This window comes from Rhinopithecus roxellana, chromosome 15 (genome assembly GCF_007565055.1).
Source record: "Rhinopithecus roxellana isolate Shanxi Qingling chromosome 15, ASM756505v1, whole genome shotgun sequence".
NCBI lineage: Eukaryota > Metazoa > Chordata > Mammalia > Primates > Cercopithecidae > Rhinopithecus > Rhinopithecus roxellana.
The window spans coordinates 102,750,584-102,772,646 of record NC_044563.1 but is presented as its reverse complement, the minus strand read 5'-3'; the positions used below and the strand labels follow the sequence as shown (position 1 = coordinate 102,772,646).

Genomic DNA, 22,063 nt, shown 5'->3' with positions numbered 1-22,063 from the left:
ATAGCTAGTAGCTTTGGTGATGCACGGACTAGGACATATCAGGTACTTAGAAACATTTATGAATAAGTTAATGAATAATAGAAGATACATATTAAAAAATCACTTAACTCAATTTGGACATTTTATTTTCTCAATCTGACGATGGGATTTCCCTGCAGCTTTTAAACCTGATTACAACTTTGCTTCAGAAATCTACCTCTACTTGCCTGTGGGAAGAACTGTAGAATAGAGAGATCAGAGTCACACAAACCAGTTAGAACTATTACTGTAAATTTCCAAGGCAAGAAATGACCAAAGAGTAAATCTGGATATCAGGAGGTAACATTTTATGATAGCAATATTTTAGTAATACTCCTAAACTATGGTATGTAAGCATCTGGCTATCTCCATCTCTTTTTCACAGGAGTAAACTTTGCTAATAATTCATTAAAAAATAAAAACAAAAAATAAAGTTCCTCATTACTTATACAAAGTCAATATGGTGTTTTGCAGTGACCAGGTAGACTCAGAGCATTCCTATGGAGACATAAACAACCCTCTTCAATTCCCACCATTCCCTGTCAGTAGAATTCACTCTATCATGGAATGCATGTCCTACCATTGGGAATGCAGGCCTGTGGATATGACCCACATCAATCACATTCAATAGGACTAACAGGTTAGTCCTATTCTGCTTATAGAGTATCCCTTTGAAACACTTCATTCTTATATACTTTCTTCAAAACTTTTTGTTTTGTTTTTGGAGACAGAGTCTCACTCTGTTGCCTAGATGAGCACAGTGGTGCAATCATGGTTCACTGCAGCTTGAGCTCAAGGGATCCTCCCGCCTCAACCTCCTAAGTAGCTGAGACCTCCTAAGTGCATGCCACCATGTCTGGCTAATTTTTTAAAATTTTTTGTAGAGATGGGGTTTCACCATTTTGCCCAGGCTGGTCTCCAACTCCTGAGCTCAGGTGATTCGCCCACCTCAACCTTCCAAGCGTACCCGACTGAAACATTTAATTTTTAAAAAAGGAAAACAGACTATAACATATTCCCTCAGAGAATAAAGCTTAAAGTCTTCCCTGTATTTCGCTTATATCCTTTCTATAGTACATGAACATTTATGAAAAAAATTAATATCACCTCTTTACCTCTCCTATGGTATAAGGCAGGTTGATAAATTCATTTGAATGTACAGAAGTGTTAGCTTTTTTCTTTTTGTCTACCAGCATAAATATTAGTTTTTTAACCTCTACTTTCTTGGAATTTGACATGACAATGTTCATAGAAAATAAAAATGAAAGACTAGTGTTTAAAAATACTCATAAACATATGTAAACAAATATCACTCCCAGTTATATGTGGCAGGTGAGCTATATATTTAGTTAATTTAATATTTAGCTAATTAGGAATTCTGTTATTAAAACCTAAAGCTGGTGGAATAGACATAATTGCTGGGGATCTGCCAAGGGGTTTTCAGGCCCCTGATGAGCAACATAATAGAGTTCAAATATGCTTTCTGAAATTGAAGTACTTATCCATTGTCCAAAAACAGATCAAAGTAATTGTTAGGATGGTGACACATGTCAGAAATTTTCAAGATATTCAATGCATAATGAATATGTATTGAATGCCCAAAAGAGTAGTGAGACCAAGACAGAGTGTTTTATAGGAAAATACTGAGGGCTGGAATGGAATATGACATGCTTACTTTCTGACTTCGTAGTGGATACTGTGGTTGCAAGGGTACTTCATGCCAGTGCATCCTAGAAAAGATGAAAGACATATACAAAGACTTATCAACCACCAGTTTATTCAAGTAGATACATGAGCTTTAAAGACTGTGAAAGAAAGAAAGAAATCCACAAACAAGACACCTAACATGAAGATTCCAAAGGGTCAGAAGAGATAAAAAAAAAAAAAAAAAGTCAGTTATTTGAGTAGTGAAGAGTGTGACAAGTGAATATGAAGATTGTGAAAGAAGAAAGGGATATCTACCTCATTTGATTTATCTGTTAGGTCTACAGAATTTTCTTTCTAGAAGTAAACCACAAAGTTATGTATAGGAGCCACCTGCAATCATCACTCAGTTGCTTAAAAATGCATGTTTCCAGGGTTTGTTCAAAACTAGATACTCTGGAGTTCCACTGAGAGCCTATGTTATTAACAACGTTCTATATGATTTATTTTATATTAGTTTGTTAAGAACTACCAATCTCATGTTAAGACATGAAATCTACTCCCTTAATTTTTTTTTTTTAGCCACCATTTACATTCACTTTAATATATTACTAAGATGTTTACTCTATGTCACAATGGTGCTTTCCAGTGTTCATAATTTACAGTTTCAATTTGTACATATGTAATTTACTAACATATGGGACAGTTCTTACTATTACAAACTATCCTTAAAAGAAAAATAAAACCCACCTTACATAGAACTCTGAACATGGTATGACTTAAAACAGATTAACACAACACAGTTTTTAATATTTTAGCCATTTTCTAAATAACACCATGGAAACTTGTCTATTTAGTATATGAGAGGTATAACTTTATTCACTGAGAAATTATGCATTAATTTTCTTCAACCATCTTTCTCATCTTTACTAAAAAATCTCATGACTTGTTGGTATTGTTTCAGTGAATTCCAAACGGTACTTTTTGGGTGTGGGGGGAGAAGAGTAGGAAAGGAAGGTGATAAATACATTGTAAACAGAAATAAGCACCCCTCTAAATTAAGCCTTTTTTAAAAAAATATTTTACTTCTACATTATTTAACACTTAAGAGTCAGTTACTATGTTTCATCTTTAACATTAACAACAAATAAATTACTGTAGGGTCAGTCTGCTCTACCATCTTGGGAGCTAAAATTCTAAATGTGTGAACAGAAGAGCAAATACTTCAACGTTCAATTCTGAAATTTAGAACAATTTAAATGATTTGACTAGATTGGTCAAAGCAATTACAAACATACACTTCAGTAGGTAGTTGGTTATTCTGCTTTTGTGAGTGGGCAGCCAAAGAACAGAGAGTAACATATGGAGTAAGAAAAAAATGTTTTTTTCTCATTTTGGGGGTGTTGGGGGGGGAATCACAGGGAAGTTTAAACCTCTGAAATCCATTTGGCCTATGCACTGAGGTCCAAGATGAAATTTTCAATTTTTTTAATAACCCCCTTTCCTTGAGTGTCAAACTGACTGGCAGTCACATCTCCAGGTACAATCATTTTACAGCTTGTTGAATGAAGTATTAGTAAGGTCAAAAAGACAGAGACTAAATTTCAAACTAGAAAAAACAAAACCTACTCAAGTATTACATTCAGTTTTCAAATCATTTACTAACATGACAACAGATTTGGCTTCAATCGCTCTTGTACGCACTCACACCCACAACAGGCACCCCAGCCACTGATCTGCTTTGCAATACAAGGCCATATAGTCAGAAATGGCATTCTTCAAGCAAAACTTTAAATAGATTTAAAAAAGTAATTTCTAATTTTACAGAAATGCTTCTTCAAAAAATATTTTCTCTCATTCCCTCATCTCCTATACTGAAGGATGTATAATTTTTTTTTTTCCTCCAAGCTAAATCTGAACCCTCAAAATTGATTCCTGGCAGCAAATCTCTGCAAATTAAAACCAAAAATAAAAATAGAAAAATTATATTTTATATATATGTGTGTGTGTGTATATATATATATATATATATTGATTGGAATCCTCCAGCATTTAAAAATCACATTAGAGTGAATTTTGGGATCCTATCACTCATAACTCCAAAATCCATAATGATTTAAGGATGTACTTTCTCCTGTTTCCTTCCTGGCTACCCCCTCCCCTCCAAAACAGTTCAATATAGCCACAGCTCCAGTTTAATGGGAAGAGAGAGAAGTTTTTGAATAGTTTTGTTGTTTTTTACTTTGGTGATCTGGGTGGCACATATTGCTCTTTGCCATTACGTTGAGTCACTCCCTGAGGTATAGCCCTATGGCTAAACTGGCGTCTCTGTTCCCTGATTTTTCCAGCTGCTCCCCTGGGGATTGTATTGCCTCGAAAGCCAGAATAATCCTTACTAGCCCTTGCTTCTGGCTTCTCATGTGGTGTCTCAACGGAGTTCTCAGGAGCTCCACTGTCTTCATTTTTGGTGGGAGACACCACATTACAGCGAAGTTCCCATAGTGGCTGCACAAGAACTGAAGATGGCTCTTTAGGGGGCTTCTGGCACACTTCAGCATAACTTAACTTTCGGGGTTCCTGTAGAGCCACAGCTATAGCTGCATTTATGTTATTATTACATGGTGAAGCAGTACTTGCCCTCGATGGCTTTGCAGTACTTGGAGGAGAAACTGGCATAGTTGTCTGGTTGAGACCATCCTTCTGAACAGAGGAATCCTCTATTAGATCCTTTTCTTGCTGAATTGTGCTTAATGCAGTAAGCTCAGCAGCACATGGAGAACTGGAACTCATATTGAGTTGTTGGGCAGAAGTGCATTCTGTCTGCTCATCTGCAGGCACTGGGCAACTAACTCTCAACTCTTCATTATCCTTTACTTTGTAGACACCTTTAACAACATCAGACATCCTATTCTCCAAAATGAGTTCACCTGGCATTCTTGATGAACTTCCAGGTAAAGGTGGAAAATTTGAGGCTAACAAATCAAACTTTGGTGTTGGAGCCTTTGATTCAGCTGTTGAAGGATGAGGTCTTGAGAACCTGTCATCTTCTCGTCGTCTTCGACCTCTGAAGAGAGTTCTCCTGCCCCTACCATAGTCCCCGTTCTGTTCCATCTGCAAAGTGGAAGTCTCCTTTTAAGGTAAGTTTGCTCCTGATGCCCAGTTACTTGAGGGTTATGCCGTTCAGTTGGAAGGTTTCTTGAACTAGATCTGTTCAACTGTCCATCCCCCAAGGATACAGAGCCCTCTGTTGAGTGTTCTGAACCACTGGATGACCTAAAATGAGGCCTCACATGATTTTTTTGGAATGATCGACCCATATTTATAGCAGCAGCATTTGTTTTATAAGATCCTGGTGAATTAAAGCCATTCACAAAACTACCATTGGGAAAGGGAGCCAGTGGTGTTTCAAAGTAAGGTGTAGGATTTAGAGACCAAGACTGAGGCACAATACTATAGACCGAGTACTGTTGGTGAGGATTATATACAGGCTGCATAAAGACTGGGGAGGCATACTGTGCTTGAGTTTGAATGGGCTGACTATAGATAATAGAATCCATTAATCGATAACCATTCTTAGCAAAAAATGTATTGATGGCTTTTATCCTTGCCATAATTGGCTTGCCCTGAAATGTTTTAACTTCTTCTTTTAAGTATTTAAAAGCCTGTTGTGCATCTGTGTCTGACTGGAAAGTGATATACCAGTTGCTATTGTGTGCAAATTCACAGCTTATCACTTTAGGGCAGTTTTCACTTTTGAACAAAGCTTTCACTTCCTCTATTGGTGTTGTTTCAGGAATCTCTCTAAGAACTACAATACAACGCTTGTGACTTGGTCTCACTTTCTCACCCTTCTCATCAACTTGCACCATGGGAGAAGATCTTAACACTTCAAGAATTAGATCAGGGTCTGTAGTAAACTTTTTTATTTCTTCCATGTTGGCAACTGTCCAAATTGGGATGAACTGATCACTATCCATTTGAGATATCAAGTAAAGATCCTTTGACAAATTTTCTCATGAAAAACAGAATTCTAATTGTTTCTTCAGAATTCTTTTAGGTCTTCTGTAGAAATTGCTGAATTGCTTTCTCCAGAAACATCATATATTTAGTAATTCAGATCTTCTGGTCCTAAAATCATCCCATCAGTTTATTCTTCAATGCCTGTAGTATTTCTTGTGGTTTCACAAGACGAAGAATACATTACTTCATATTCTTTACATGTATCTTCTGAGAGCTCTGCATTACCCTCAGGATGAGCACCTGATGTAGCTGCTGTTTCATGCCAAGAGCTTTCAGTTCCATGAGTTACTGGGGTGGCATCAGTATTTCCAGGAGCAACTTCTTGCCATACTTTGGCATTAGGATTTAAACCAGTTCCTTTAGATGTTACCTCCATGAAACGCAACATGTCATCCTCTGCTCGGCCCAATCGTTCCCGCCGCCACAACTCCAACTGGCTCACAGGCCCGCGCTCCAATTGGTAGGATTAAGGACACACACTCGCCTTCCCCTTTAATTTTTAATTGTATGATACCTTATTGTTAACTATAGATGCAGTGTTGTACAGCAGATCTCTGAAGCTTATTCATCTTGTTTTACCAAACCTTTATTCCTGCTGATGAGCAACTCCTCCTTTTCTGCTCCCCCAGCCCATGGTAACCACCATTTCACTCTTTGATTCTATGAATTTGACTACTTAGAGATTTCATATAAGTGGAATAATGTAGTGTTTCTCTTTCTGTGACTGGTGTGCTTCTTTGAGCATAATGTCCTCAAGGTTCATCTACGGTGTTATGCCTTACAGAATTTCCTTCTTTTTTAAGGCTAAATACTATTTTATTGGATGTATGTACTATATTCATCTTTGAAAGGCCATTTAGAGTATTTCCACCTCTTCGCTATTGTGAATAGTGCTACAGTTAACATACGAGTGCTAAAATCTCTTTGAGATATTGATATTATTTTGAATAAAATACCTAACAGTTGTATTGCTAGATCATATGATAGCTGTATTTTTTACTTTTTGAGAAACCTCTATACCTTCACTATGTGCCTAAGTAATTTCTCCTTAACTCCTATATCAGTACTTGTTATAGGTCTGTTCACATTATATTTCTGCATGATTTAGGCTTACATGTTTCTAGAAAAGTATACATTTTTTACAGAGTATTCAGTTTTTTGACATATAATTGTTCATGGTACTGTCTTGTCATCCTTTTTATTTATATGACATCAGTCGTAATGTCTCTTCTTTCATTTTAGATATTATTTATTTGTGTCTTCTACCATTTTTTCTTAGTCTAGCTAAGGGTTTGTCCATTTTGTTTATCTTTTCAAAACTCAACTTTTGGTTTCATTGATCTTTTTGTATTATTTTTCTATTTTCTATTTTATTTATTTCTGTTCTAATTTTTGTTATTTACTTCTTTCTGTTAACTATGGGCTAGTTTGTTCTTCTTCTTCTGTTTCCATGAGATGGAAATTTAGGTTGCCTATTTGAGATGTTTTAAACATAAGTATTGTTATAATCTTCCCTTTTATTACTCCTTTTAATGCAGCACATAATTTTTGTTATGCCATGTTTTTATTTTCATTTGTTTGAAAGTAATTTTTATTTTTTTAAAATGTGGGGTTTTTTGGCCACTTGAATGGTTGTTCAACATTGTTGTTTAATTTCCACTTATGTTTGAATTTTCCAGTTTTTCTTATGGTATTTATTCCTTCTAATTTTATTCCATTGTGGTAAGAAAACATATTTGGTATGATTTCAGTCATCTTAAATTTTTAACCCTTGTTTTGTGACCTAACATGTGATCTATCCTTGAGAAAAGGCGCACTTCATTAGAATGTATCTTTTGCTGCTGTTGGTTAGAATGTTTTGTGTATGTCTGTCAGATCACTTTGATCTATAGCATTATTCAAGTCCTCTGTTTCCTTATTTATCTTTTGTCTAGATGTTCTTTCCATCATTGAAAGTGAGGGATTGACTCTTTTACTATTACTGTATTGCTGTCCATTTCTCCATTCAGATCTGTAAATATTTGCTTTACATATCTAGGAGATCTGTAAGGGAGTGCACATATACTTATTCTATCTTCCTGATAGATTAACCTTTTTATCAATGTTTAATGTTCTTTGCCATCTGTGACAAATTTTGACTTAAAATCCATTCTGTTGGATATAGGTATAACCACCCATGGTCCCTTTTGATTACCAAAAGGTAACCAAAATGTTACCAATAGCTTACTAATAGGTAACCAAAATGTTAGCAATATGTAACATTCAATATGTCTTTTCCCACCCCTTCACATTCAGTCTATGTGTGTCCTTAAACCTAAAGTGAATTTCTTGTAGACAGCATATCGTTAGGTCTTAGTTTTTTAATCCATTCAGCCCTCTATGTAATTGGATTGGGAAATTCCATCTGTTTATGTTTAAAATAATTATTGACAGGAAAGGATTTATTATTGACATATTGTTAGTTGTTTTCTATTAGTCTTATTTTTTTTCTTTGAAATTTCTTTCACCTTATTTTCCTCTGACTTCTGGAGCTTTTCTTCTTGAAGTTCTTACCTTTAGGGCTTACATAAAAAATATTTTTTAACAGTATATTCTAAACATAAAACAAGTTATATCACATGCAAAAGCTTTTTACACTTTAACTTTTCCTCTCACACACATTTTATGTTAATGTCATGTTGTATATATTAATATTGCATATCTTTTAATATTTATTTAGTTATAATTACTTTTAATGCTAGAATTGAAAGTTATTAACCCATCATGATTATAGTAATATAGTGTCCTGTAGAATTGAAAGTTATTAACCCATCATGATTATAGTAATATAGTGTCCTATATCTCCAGATATATATATATATTATATCTATATCTCCAGATATATATATTATATATATATATATATATATATCGCTCCAGATACAGTATTTTTAGTTAACAGGTTTTTTTTTTCTTTCAGTACTTTAAATATATCACCTCATACCTTTCTTGCCTGAAATAAAAATTTCTGCTGAAAAATCTGCTGATAGTTTTATGGCAGGAGGAAGGGAGCAGGGAAGTGTCCCTTATATCTGAATAGTCACTTTTTTCTTGCTGCTTTCAAAATTTCCTGCTTGTCACTGACTTTTGACATTTTAATTATAATATGTCTCAGTGTAGATTTATTTTATTTGATGTCCATTGGGTTTTTGGATCTGAACATCTATTTTCTTCCTCAGATTCGGGAAGTTTTCAGCCGTTATTTCTTTTTTCTTTCCTTTCTTTCTTTCTTTTTTTTTTTTTTTTTTTTTTTTTTCTTGAGACAGAGTCTCTCTGTCACCCAAGCTTCAGTGCAGTTGTGAGATCTCGGCTCACTGCAAACTCTGCCCCTGGGTTCAGATGATTCTCCTGCCTCAACCTCACAAGTAGCTGGGATTATAGGCAACCACCACCACACCAAGCTAGTTTTCATATTTTTAGGAGACAGGGTTTCACCATGTTGGCCAGGCTGGTCTTGAACTTGTGCCTCAGGTGATCCACCCACCTCAGTCTCCCAAAGTGCTGGGATTACAGGTGTAAGCCACCATTCCTGGCCTCAGTCATTATTTCTTTGAATATGCTTTTGAGTTTTTTCTCTCTTCTTCTGGACCTTTCATAATACATGTAAGGGTCTGCTTGATGATGTCTCATAATTTTATTGAGATTTCTTTACTCTTATTCATTCTTTTTTTCTTTATTCTCCTCTGGCTAAATTATTTCTAGTTATCTGTTTTTGAATTCACTAATTCTTTCTTGTGTTTGATGTAGTCTGCTGAACACCTCTACTAATTTTTCTTAGTTGAATTATTTTGTTCTTCATCTTCATAATTTCCTTTTGGTACTTTCAATATTTCTGTTTATTTCTTGAAACTATCACTTTGTCCATGCCTTGTTCTCTTGACATCCTTATGACAATTATTTCTGTGAATATTTTTATGATAATTATTTCTGATTTTCTGTTAGGTACACTATACAATTCCATTTTAATAGAGTCCATTTTGGAAATTTTTATTGATCTCTTTATTTGGAAAATATTTGGCTCATTATTCTTCTTTCTTCTTTCTTTCTCCTTTTTTCAGTCCCTGTGTTGGTGTCTGTAGATTAGACAAAGCAAAACTTCTCCTAATCATGACAGACTGGACTTATACAGCAGAAGATAACCACCCTCAGCCTGAACAGATGTTCTGACATTCTTTACTATCTCTTTTCCTCCTCGGGGAGCTAAAGGCAGCTGTGGTTTCTGTTAATTCACTCTGCGCTGAGCCAGGGTGGGAGTCATATAGCATTTACTGATGCAAGTCATTATCTCCATTCTTTCCTGGGCAGATGGTGCTAGATCTATGTGATTTTTAAGACTGGTGAGGCACATGTTAGTTTTGGGAGAAGCCCTAGGGAAAGTGCGGTGCTGGACTCATGGATCAACTCTTTCCAACCCCAGGAGGAAGTTAAAAATCTGGGATTTTTTTTTAATCCTTTTGCTCTCTGCTGAGCAGGGTAGAGAAATCAATGACATTTTCCAGTCCAAGCCAATGCCTCCATTCTACCCTGAGTAGATAGACTATGCTAGATCATCATAGCTCCAAGGCTGAAAGGACAAAAGCCAGTCCTCTAAGGAACCTCCTCAGAGAGCTGGACTTGCAAATCAACCCACTCCCTTTTCTGGGTAAAGCTGGGAGCTAGGGAGTCTCCTTCTGATCATATGGCATTGCACCAGGGGCAAGGTCTCTGGTGAAAGGTTGTCCTCAATCCTCCTACTGGCTTCACTGAGTCTGCTTTCGCACCACCCCCTTCCCAATCCCCAGGAAGCAGGAGACTTCCAATTAGTTGCTGATTACTCACAAAGGCAATCTGTCCATGAATTGTTGTAAAATCATTGTGTTTGTGAAGGAAATGAAGGTCCAGTACTTCCCATTCCACTATGCTGTTGACGAGTCTCTGCTATCTCATGTTTTTGAACAATAAACTTTAATAATCTCTATTGTAGACAGTAGTCAAAGTCAATCAAAGAAAGGACTTGGCAGGATGTTCCAGATCACATCTGCAATCCTAATGCTTTGGGAGGCCAAGGAAAGAGTATTGCTTCAGGCTAGGAGTTCAATACCAGCCTGGGCAACATAGTGAGACCTCATCTCTACAAAAATAAAAAAGGTAATAAAAAGGAAAGGTCCTATGGGACTTTCATCCTTGACACTTTCTGTTTAAAATATTCTATAATAAATTAAGAACTACATAAACAATATTTCAAATGATACTATCCTTTGATGAAGAAGACCAAATCAAGATTTAACATTTTTGAACAACCTATCCAAGATAGCAAATGCAGTATGAATGCTTATAAACATCCTGAGTTTTCACTGTATAAATATTTGAAACCTTCAAAATAAGGAAGAGACTATCGGCTGAGATAATAGTTATCCATATTAAGACTTCCTTTTTGTAGTGATGGCCCTGCATTCAACATATCTTGTGATGAGGATTATGAAAATCAATAGGTAGAACTTGGGTGAACTTATTGGCCTCATGAAATTAATGTGCCTCCCGATGGCAAAGCAATGTGACATCCACAGCTTGTCACAAAGCAGAAAAGTTTTATCGAGGACTTGTGATGGCCATAGAAATCCCTTTTACATGCAACATTTACAAATCATCTCCAAATTTCAGCACCAATTAAGTCACTGACAGAGTGTGTGTGTGTGTGTGTGTGTGTGTGTGTGTGTGTTGGTGGAGTGGAGGGGTAAGGGAGGGGAACCTGTAAATTATGAGTACAAAACTAGAATTTGCTTGTAATTCTAAAATATTTGTTCTCAGACTTTTTTTCTATTCTCTCCTTCAAGCTGCGTTATTTTTTAATTCCAACATCTGCCTATATGCCTTGTGGGATTCGGTACAGCTGTTAAGGCTTGGACCCCTGCTCATATTCTGCATCGATAGACTAGATGAACAGCAAAATTATGTAGACAGCAACTCTGGGAAAGTCAAAGTCTTTGTGAGGCAAAACTGGAGTCTGAGTCACAGATCTGCTCTTTAGATGAGGAATGACAAAGGAGTGGAACACTACTTTCACTGCACATTTCTGCTTCTGAGGAAAATCCAGAAGTAAACAATCCAATTTGAATAGATTAGTCTCCTTTTAAAACTTCTTTAAAACTTAAGTTTATCCTGTGAAATGATTGCAAAATCAAGAAGCCTGACAGTTTACTCTGAATAAATTGAATCACAGGAACTCTAGTGATTAGGACACAGGTATGGGGGTGCAGTAGGAAGAATCTAGATCAAAAGCAGATATAAAAATTCTATTTATGTAATTGGAAGATCACCAAGTTCCTTCTTCTATTCAACTCATATTTCAGAAGAATGGCATCTAAAGTAATCGTTTCTGAGGTCTGAGTTCCAGGATTTTATTTAGAAAAAATAATCATCCCATGAAAAAAGACTCAAAATTAGATATGTAACAAGAAATCATACCCTGAAGCCAAACCCCTCAACATCTATTTATTTATATTATTTGTATGAACTTAATGTGTATAAGTGCAGTTTTGTTACTTAGCTATATTGCATAGTGAAGCTTGGTCTTTTAGGGTAACTTTTACTAGAATAATGTACATGTACCTATGAATTAATTTATCATCCCTCTCCCCTTTCCCACCCTCCTACTTTTCTGAGTTTCCAATGTTCATTATTACACACTCTATGTCCATGTATAAACATTATTTAGCATCCACTTATAAGTTACAACGTGGTATTTGACTTTGTGTTTTTGAGTTGTTTCACTTAAAATAATGGCCTTCAGCTCACTTCATGTTGCTGCAAAAGATATCATTTCATTTTTTATGGCTGAATCATATACTATACTATCGTGTGTGTGTATACAAACACACACATATATTATGCCATACTGTTTTTCCTAGAGGTTATACTAATTTACATGCCCACCAATAGGGTATTCGTATTGCCTTTCCTCTGCATCCTCGCCACCATCTTTTGATTTTTTTTTTTTTTTTTTTTTACTTTTTAGTAATAGCCATTCTTACTGGTGTAAGACGGCATCCCATCATGATTTTAATTTACATTTCTCTGAATGATTAGTGATGATGAGTATTTTTTAATATGTTTGTCTTCTTTTAAAACATGTCTACTCCTGTCCCTTGCCCACTTTTTAATGGGTTATTTGTTTTTGTTGTTGCTGTTGTTTGAGTTTCTTGTAAATTCTGGATATCAGTTCCCTGTCAGATGCATAGGTTGCAAATATTTTTTCCCATTCCGTTAGTTGTCTGTTCCTTCTGTTGATTATTTATTTTGCTATGCAGAAGTTTTTAGTTTAATTAAGTCCCACTTGTCTATTTTTGTTTGTCTTGATCGTGGTTTTGAGGCCTTAGTCATGAATTATTTGCCTAAACCAATGTCCTGAAAAGTTTTCCCTAGGTTTTCTTCTAGTACTTTTATAGTTTCAGGTCTTATATTTGAGTCTTTGATTATCTTGAGTTGATTTTTGTATATGGGGAGAGATAGGGGTCCAGTTTCTTTCTTTTGTATATGGCAATCCAATTTTCCCAGCACCGTCTATTGAAAAAATGTGTCCTTTCCCCTGCCCCTGTGTATGTTTTGTCAACTTTGTCATAGATCAGTTGGTTGTAAATATTTGGCTTTATTTCTGGGCTTTCTATACTGTTCTATTGATCTATGTGTCTATATTCATAACAGTATCATGCTCTTTGGGTTAGTATAGCATTGTAGTATAACCTGGGGTTAAGTAATGTGATGTCTCCCACTTCATTCTTTTTGCTTAGGGTTTTGTTAGCTATTTAGGCTCTTTTTTTGTTCCATTTGAAATTTAGAATTGTTTATTATAATTATATGAAAAACAATTTTAATATTTTGATAGGGATTGCATTGAATCTGAAGATTGCTTTGAGCAGTATGATCATTTTAATAATATTGATTATTCTGACCCAGGAGTGTGGAGTGATTTTCCACTTGTTTGTGTCATCTATAATTTATTTTATACATTTAAAGTACAAATAGCATTTTGAAAACAGTGAGCGACAGATCATTTGACATTTGAGGAGAAGCATCTACCATTAAAATGAAGACCTAAACAAACAGAATAACAACAATTAGAGGAAACAAAAATTATGAAGCCTGAGAGGGAAACAACTTCAGAAAAATTATTTGTACATCTCAGAAATATGAGATGCCATTGCTCCCATATAAACCAGAATAGGACACAATATACCTCTGTACAACATTCAGCGAATAAAAATGAGCCACTGGAAATCTAACATTTTAAAGTTTGCCTTTAAAAATATTTTGTAGAAGGTATTGAAGATAAAGTTAAAGACATATCCCAATAAGTAAACAAAGAATAAGTGGATGAAAATATTTAAGAATAGGAAATTTCGATGATTAGTCTATTATCTTAATAATAAACTTTTCAGAAGGAAAAAGCAGGTTCTGGCATCTCTTGTTTTCTAGGCCAATCATACTTTCCATGTTAAAAGAAATGATGTTGCTTTTATTTTTTTACATGTTTTGTTTGTCCTTGTCGGCTTTTTTTCACACAACTCAAGGCCTGTTACGTACATCATCATGAAATATGAGAATGTAGCTGATAAAAAGTATATTCTAAAAGCTTCTAGGAAAAAAATAATGTGACAAACAAAATAGTTAAAATCAGAATAGCACCATACTTTTGAAGAGCAACACTGAAAACCATAAAACAAAGGTGTTACTGAAATTCCAAAGAAAAATATTTCCAGCCTAGAACTCTATCCAACAACATCCCATTAAAGTATCAAAGTAGAATAAAAATAACGGTCTTTTAAAAATTGCCTCCCTTGCTTTCTTTCTCAGGAAGCAACTTGAATTTTGAGAGTAAATCAAGAAAGAAGAAGACACTGATCCAAGAAGAGGCCATCTAACATAACAGGTGAATCTCAGGATCATGAAGAATGGGCCTGAAGATGACAGTTCAACAGTGCTAGGGAGTACCTATTCCACTTTCAAGCAGGAGAGTGGTAGTTTCAAAATGACAGGACTTCAAGGAAAAATATAAAACTTTCACATTACTGCTGTCAGTGGTGTGCTGAAGCCAGTTGCTATGGACTGAATTTTTGTCCCAACAAAATTCACATTTAAACTCTAATCCCCAATGTGACTGTATTTGGATATAAAGGATATAAAGAGACAATGTTAGATTAGGTCATCAGGGTGGGACCTGATCTGATAGGATTAGTGTCCTTATCAAAGGAGAAGTGAGAGCGATTGCTCTTCTTTCCCCACAATCAGAGGAAAAGCCTTGTGAGGATGCATTGAGAAGCCTGCCCATCTGAGAGCTAAGAAGAGAGTCCTCACCAGAAATTAAACCCTGCCAGACTTTGACCTGGGACTTTTTAAACTTTCGGAATTGTCAGAAATAAATTTCTGTTGTTGAAGCCGCTCAATCTAAGATATTTTGTTATGGAAACCTGAGCAGTGTAAGATACCAGTTCATACTGATTCTTAAGAGTCAATGGTTAAATATTTAAAGCTTTCGCCATCCCCTTTTAAAATACTAATAATTTGAAATTTTCCATGGCAAGAGTATCTACACTATGTAAATTAACAAGCACTGCAATCAGTGCTACCCCCTTGCCCTCAAAGAGCCAGATTATAAGCATATCATTATTTTGTGATTATATTTATTTTTCTGTCTGACAGTTTGTAGATGAATTAGTTATATATAAAATAAAAGCAAGCAAAGTAAAAATAAGGAAGCTCTGAGCTCCTAAAAAACCCAAAATATTGCATAAGATATATATTCCGAAAATAATATTCATCCTGCTATGAATAATATTTGCATGATTATAGGAAGTTAAAACTGAAACACTGATTTAAATAAAATGATGATATATATGCAATGGTATCTCTGAAGGGTCTATATAAGAAAGTATAATACTGTAGTTATCACTCTCATTTTATGATTAATATGTATACAGAAAGAAACAGGGTTGTTATCGTAACAACGTGGAAAATCACATAATCTACAAAATCATTACTCTTCTTGAACCTATTAATGAGCTGAGGATGCAGCACAATTAGCTCAAACTTTTTTTTTTTTCCTTTGAGACAGAGTCTCGTTCTGTCACTCAGGCTGGAGTGCAGCGGTGAGATCTTGGCTCACTGCAACCTCAAGTTCCCAGGTTCAAGCAATTCTCTGCTTCAGCCTCCCGAGTAACTGGGATTACAGGTGCCCACCACCATGCCTGGCTAATTTTTATATTTTTTAGTAGAGATGGGGTTTCACCATCTTGGCCAGGCTGATCTTGAACTCTTGACCTCATGATCCACCTGCCGCAGCCTCCCAAAGTGCTGGGATTACAGGTGTGAGCCACCGCACCCAGCCAGCTCAAATTTTAAGAACAGATACGACCTCAAAAGTGAGACAAAATGTGAGTGCTGGCTTTCTTTGCCAGAGCTCTGTGAATGATAGAAGCTGTTTGCTTTTTTATTTTTTTAATTGGAATAACAGAAGAAGAAGAGACAGAGAATTGGAAAGATAAAATATCCAAAAAGTGGTCAAGAATTTTCTAAAAATAATGAACTAAGTCAAACTCCAAATTTGAAAAACTCAGAACCTAAAGCAATGTAACTGTTACACACATACACACATGCACATCTGCGTGCGCACACACACACACACACACATGCACACATACACATGCGCGTGCACACACACACACACACATACACACATGCACACATGCACATGCGTGTGCACACACACACACACACACACACAAGCACGGTCCTAAACACTTCATAGTCAAACTGGGTACGGTGAAAGATAAATAGAAAAATCATGAAAGAAGCTAGAAACAAAACATACTCTATGGAGAGAACAAAAATAAGTGTTACAGCAGATTTTGCCAGAAACTTTGTAAGAAAGAAGATAAAAATTGGCATTTTTAAGGTGCTGAAAGATAAAATTTGTCAAACTAAATTTCATACCCACTGAAAATGTGCTTGTAAAATGAAAGAAGAGACTTATTCAGACTAACAAATTCTAAAATAATTTACTACCAACAGATCTATATTAAAAAATATAAAAGATGTTTCTTCTATCTGATATCAGGCAGAAACACAATTCTACACACACATGCATACACAAAAACTATTTAGAGAAATGGTTAAAATTTAGATAAATATGTGTGTTTTGTTCTCATTTTAGTTGCCCTAAAAATAATTGGTTTCCTAAAGGTAAAAATATAATTAACAATGTATTTGAATTTATAGACTATGCAAAGTTATATACGTGAGAAGAGTAACATATTGGATGAGAGGAAGAACTTCGGAATATATTGTTATAAAGCTCTTGTATAACATATGAAGCAGTTTAAAATTATTTGAAGGCAGCTATTTTTAACACCAATATAATTTTTAGTAACTTCAAAAATGAAATACTTAAATATACATCTCACAGAACATGTACTGCATCTGATGACGAAAATGACAAAACACTGAAAAAGAATTCAAAGATCTACATAAATTGAAAGCAATACTAAGATTAATTGGAAGACTCACTGTGGCATAGATTTCTATTCCCCACGAATCTGTCTACAGATTTTTTGGAATTCCAAACAAAATACCCGCAGATATTTTTTTTCATTGAAGTCAACAAGCTGGCTCTAAAATTCATATGGAAAGGAGAGGATGTTAAATAGCCACACAAAGTGGAAAAGAAAAACAAAGCTTGACAACTAACATTATCTGATCTCAAAATTTGCTATAAAGCTGCAGTAATCAAGACAGTATGGTACTGGTGAAATATCACCACCATAGGTCAGTGGAACAGAATAGAATGTCCAGAAACAGATCCAAACATACGCAGTCCACTGATTTAAAACAAAATTATAAAAACAAAGAATTGGTGGAAAGAGAGTTTTTTCAAAAAACAGTGCTGGAAAAATTGGACAACCCTACATACAAAAATAAATCTTAACCCGATCTCAATCCATCTCATGAACCTAAGGATAATACCTAAAACTGCATACTAATAATATAGACCTATAATCTGAAACTAAAAGCTATAAACCTAAAACAACAGCAACAACAAAAAACTTAAACACAAAGGAAATCTTTGTGATTTTGGAATAAGTAAGGCGTTCTTATATATAACGCCAAGGTCATGATCTATAATAAAAATGATAGATTTCATAAAAATTTAAAACTTTTCTTCTAAAGGTACATCGAGAAAATGAAAAAGGAGGCCACAGAATTGAACAGAAACTTCACCAACAATAATATATGGATATGAAACAAGCTCAGTGTCACTAGCCATTACTGAAATACAAGTTAAAACTTTATAGAGATACCACTACACACCTATTAGAAGAGAGTGAAGGGAAAACTAACAACAGTAAGTGCCAGGAAAATTAGAAGCTTTGAGGAGAGTGTGGGGTTAAGGAATCTGCTATGTTATCTCACCAGGAGGTCCCTCATGCGTGCTTCTGAAATTTCAGTTCTCTGTGTTCCCTGCCTCCCTGTAGGAAGCTCCAATACATTCCTAACAGTGTAACTTGCTTCTAAGTCTGTTATTTTTCTTTGCTACCACGTGCACGGTTAGTTGAGGTTTTGCAGTCATTGAGCGCCTGCTTTCCCTTCCCTCTCCCTTTGCTTCCTGGTCCAGATGTTTGTTTTGCTGACATCTTCCTCTGGAAGTTTTTAGCACATTCTTTCATTCCTTCATTATAAAAAATAGGTGCATTCTGTACCTGCCAGAATCAGTCATTGTTCAATTTTGTCTACTTGCACTTCCCTGAGAGAACAATCCTACCCCAGAAACACTTTGTTATTTGACTAATATCTCACCCAAACCTGGACTCAATCTATCATGGTCCTTTCTGTGTTCTCTAAAGTATGCCTCATCTTGGCTATGCCTTTCATTAACATCCCAATTCTTTAAATTTCTGGAGCACTTTCCTCAGGGCACAATCAGGCAATTCCACTATCTTCACCTAAAAAAAAATATGGTAGCTGAGTGTCTCAGAAATTAGTTGAGTACTTTTGCCCATCTTAGTAGCCATCTTGTAACCTATTTTTAACATAGTTTTCCTATTCATGTTTTCACATTGCTATCTGAATCTATGAGAGGTGTTTTCCCAGTGATCCTTACTACAGGATCTCTAAATACGACTTTAAAAACACAACTTGCAATAATTTTTTGACTCTTGTCTGTCTCTGGGAGAATCATCACAGAGTCCTGTCAAGTGTTGCTTCTTTTCCCTGTTATTTTGTTTTCACCTGTTTCAGATCTATTATCGGATGAGATCTAGCAGTGCATTTTTCTCATCTGTTTTTGAAAAAGAGTTAAAACTGGAGGTTTCTTTATCTATTTAAATCTGTCAATCTAGAATCTTAAGATAGAATTCTCCTCTCTTTTTATATGTCTAATCTTGCCACTAAATTTCTCACCCATAGCCTAAAGAAAATTATCTCTTCAGTTTAATCAGCTGTCTTTATTTTTTTTGCAGTCTTTTTCACTTTTCCAGCTCTAATGATAAAACAAATGATGAAAACAGTTTTTTAAACATTATAATGTCTGCCTGACATTGTGAGTGAACTCAGTTTCTAGAGACAGTGATACAGATAGGACACTTTAGCAGTCTTCTTAGCCTTTAGGCTTACAGTATTTTACAGTTTTTGTTTCTTCAGACTCAATCCAAGAAAATGCCGTATCATCTTAATAACATTTGCAAAAAGTACTCCAAATCTTTTCTTTGTTTATCAATAAAATTTACCTACCTTCTATGGGTGAAACCAAAATTTAAGTGTGAAGATTCTAAAGTTATTATCAGAGCATTTATGTTCAAGTTGAGCTTGTGAATGGCTTGAGCCCGCGGCAAGTCACATGAATTCAAGGTTAATTATTCCAAAGTTTACTTCCAAGGCACTGGTGACAACTCAAAATAACAATAACTCTGAACAGAATTTTGGACAGACCATGTCTGAAAGAAACAATTTTCTGCAGAATTTCTTATGGCTGACAAACACTGTAAGAAGAGCCAAAGGTATATAAATGAGAAGAATTTCCTGTAAATTCATGCCCTAACAATTGCTGCTCAGAAGAGGCTGTGCGTGTTTAATAAGATACAGTAGTAGCTTTCCGGTTGCTGCAGTGACTGTGAAAGGCCCTTCCGTCCTGTTCATTTGCTGAATCTGTAGAGCTGGTTCGTGTTTATTAAATCTCCTCCTACTACCGCCTAGACCAAAGCACCTCCTCCCTTTTGCTGAGACGACCAATGGGACTTTTGCCATAGCCTGAGCAACTTCATACAAGGCCTAACCTCCTTTGTTTAAGTTTCTTCCTCTGTAAAAGCAGTTGAAGTAGTCTCCCCTAGATCTGTGGTTTCACTTTCCAAGGTTTTAGTGACCTGAGTCAAATCACAGTTCAAAAATATTAAATGAAAATGATCTAGAAATAAACAACTCATAAGTTTTAAATTGGTCACTCTTCTGAGTAGCGTGATGAAATCTCGCACTATCTCACTTTGTCCCACCTGAGACATGAATCATCCTTTTGTGCAGTGTATTTACACTGCCTAAGCTATCCACCCATTAGTGATTTAGTAGCCATCTGGGTTATTAGATCGTCTGTCACGGTATTGAGGTACTTGAGTTCAAGTAAGTCTTACTTAATAATGGCCCCAAAGTGCAAGAGTAGCAATGCTGGCGTATTGTTATAAGTGTTCTATTTTACCATAGTTATTGTTATTAATCCCTCACTATGCCTAATTCATAAACTTTATCATAGGCATGCAAATATAGGAAAAATCGTAGTGTACATAGGGTTCTGCACTACCTGTCATTTCAGACATCTACCAGGCATCTTGGAATGTATCCTCCATGAGTAAGGGGGGACTACTGTATTTACTTTTGAAAGAAGTCACTGAACGTTAAATTTATAATGTTCAAACACATAGTGAACTTAATCCTTAAATACCGTCATTCCCCAGATAAAAAGTTTGCCTTTGAGTACGTCTACCAATCTCAAAAGTTACAACCCTCTTCATGCAGTAAAGTCCATGGAGGGTGGCTAGCAAGAGTTAAGCCAACCTTAGTGGATGTCTGAAAGTCATGTGAAAAGGTTAGATTTGAGATAAAATTTGAACATAGTCAACAAGGTTTGATAATAGATAGAAGATAAGATATGATATAAAGAAGAGTTATGAAAATATCTCCAAGATTTGGGCTTGAGCGAATAGGTAAATGCTGCTTATTGAGGGAAGATCAGGTTTATCAGACTAAGGGTAATGGAGAGTTCAATTTAGGATATATTAAATTTAAATGTCTAGTAAGTAGGAACCTCAAAGGGAATTGTGATGACGTATGTCTATTAGTCATTAGCATTATCAGTGAGATACCTGTGACATATTAAGACATGTAAATAAATAAGTTCATATAGGTTAGGCAGGAAATGTAGCTACAGACAAGGTCTACTACCCTGTTGGGAGCAAGCCCCCCAAAATCTGGCCAAAAACTGCCCCCAAGACTGGCCATAAACAAAATCTCTGCAGCACTGTGACATGTTCATTATGGCCCTAACGCCCAAGCTGGAAGGTTGTGGGTTTACGGGAATGAGGGCAAGGAACACCTGGCCTGCCCAGGGCAGAAAACTGCTTAAAGGCATTCTTAAGCCACAAACAATAGCATGAGCAATTTATGCCTTAAGGGCATGTTCCTGCTGCAGTTAGCTAGCCCAACCTATTCATTTAATTCAGCCCATCCCTTTGTTTCCCATAAGGGATACTTTTTGTTAATTTAATATCTATAGAAATAATGTTAATGACTGGTTTTCTGTTAATAAATATGTGGGTAAATCTGTTTGGTGCTCTCAGCTCTGAATGCTGTGAGACCCCTTATTTCCCACTTCACACCTCTATATTTGTGTGTGTCTTTAATTCCTTTGGTGCTGCTGGGTTAGGGTCTCCCTTGGTCTCAGCACATGGCGCCCCATGTTGGGCACCACTTGCCGAGACCAGTCCCTCTCACGAAGGCACAAATACAGCAAGTTTTTATAAATAGTCCTACTTAGCAAACCCAGTTAGTTAACTTTGTGGGTATTCTTGATAATTATTTTCCTAAAACGAAGCTGTTTCAATTTTTGAAATTAACTATTTGGATTCTCCCTAAAATAACTAAATTATACCAACTGAAGGTGCTGAGAATGTTTTTACAGATGGATCTAGTAATAGTAAAGCTTCTTATTCTGGCTTGAAAAGTAAAGTTTTCCCTATGCCCTATACTTCAGCTCAAAAAGCAGAGCTTGTAGCTGTTATTGAGGTATTGACTACTTTTGATAGGCCTATTAATATGATTTCTGATTCTT

The 22,063-nt window shown here is 35.7% G+C and overlaps 1 pseudogene across 1 annotated transcript; it reads right to left on the bottom strand.

Moving 5' to 3' along the window:
* Positions 1–3,900: 3,900 nt before the first annotated feature.
* Positions 3,901–6,070, bottom strand: LOC104660935 (annotated as a pseudogene). Its single transcript, XR_004053673.1, has one exon. The product of XR_004053673.1 is annotated as a la-related protein 4 pseudogene (transcript).
* Positions 6,071–22,063: the final 15,993 nt, after the last annotated feature.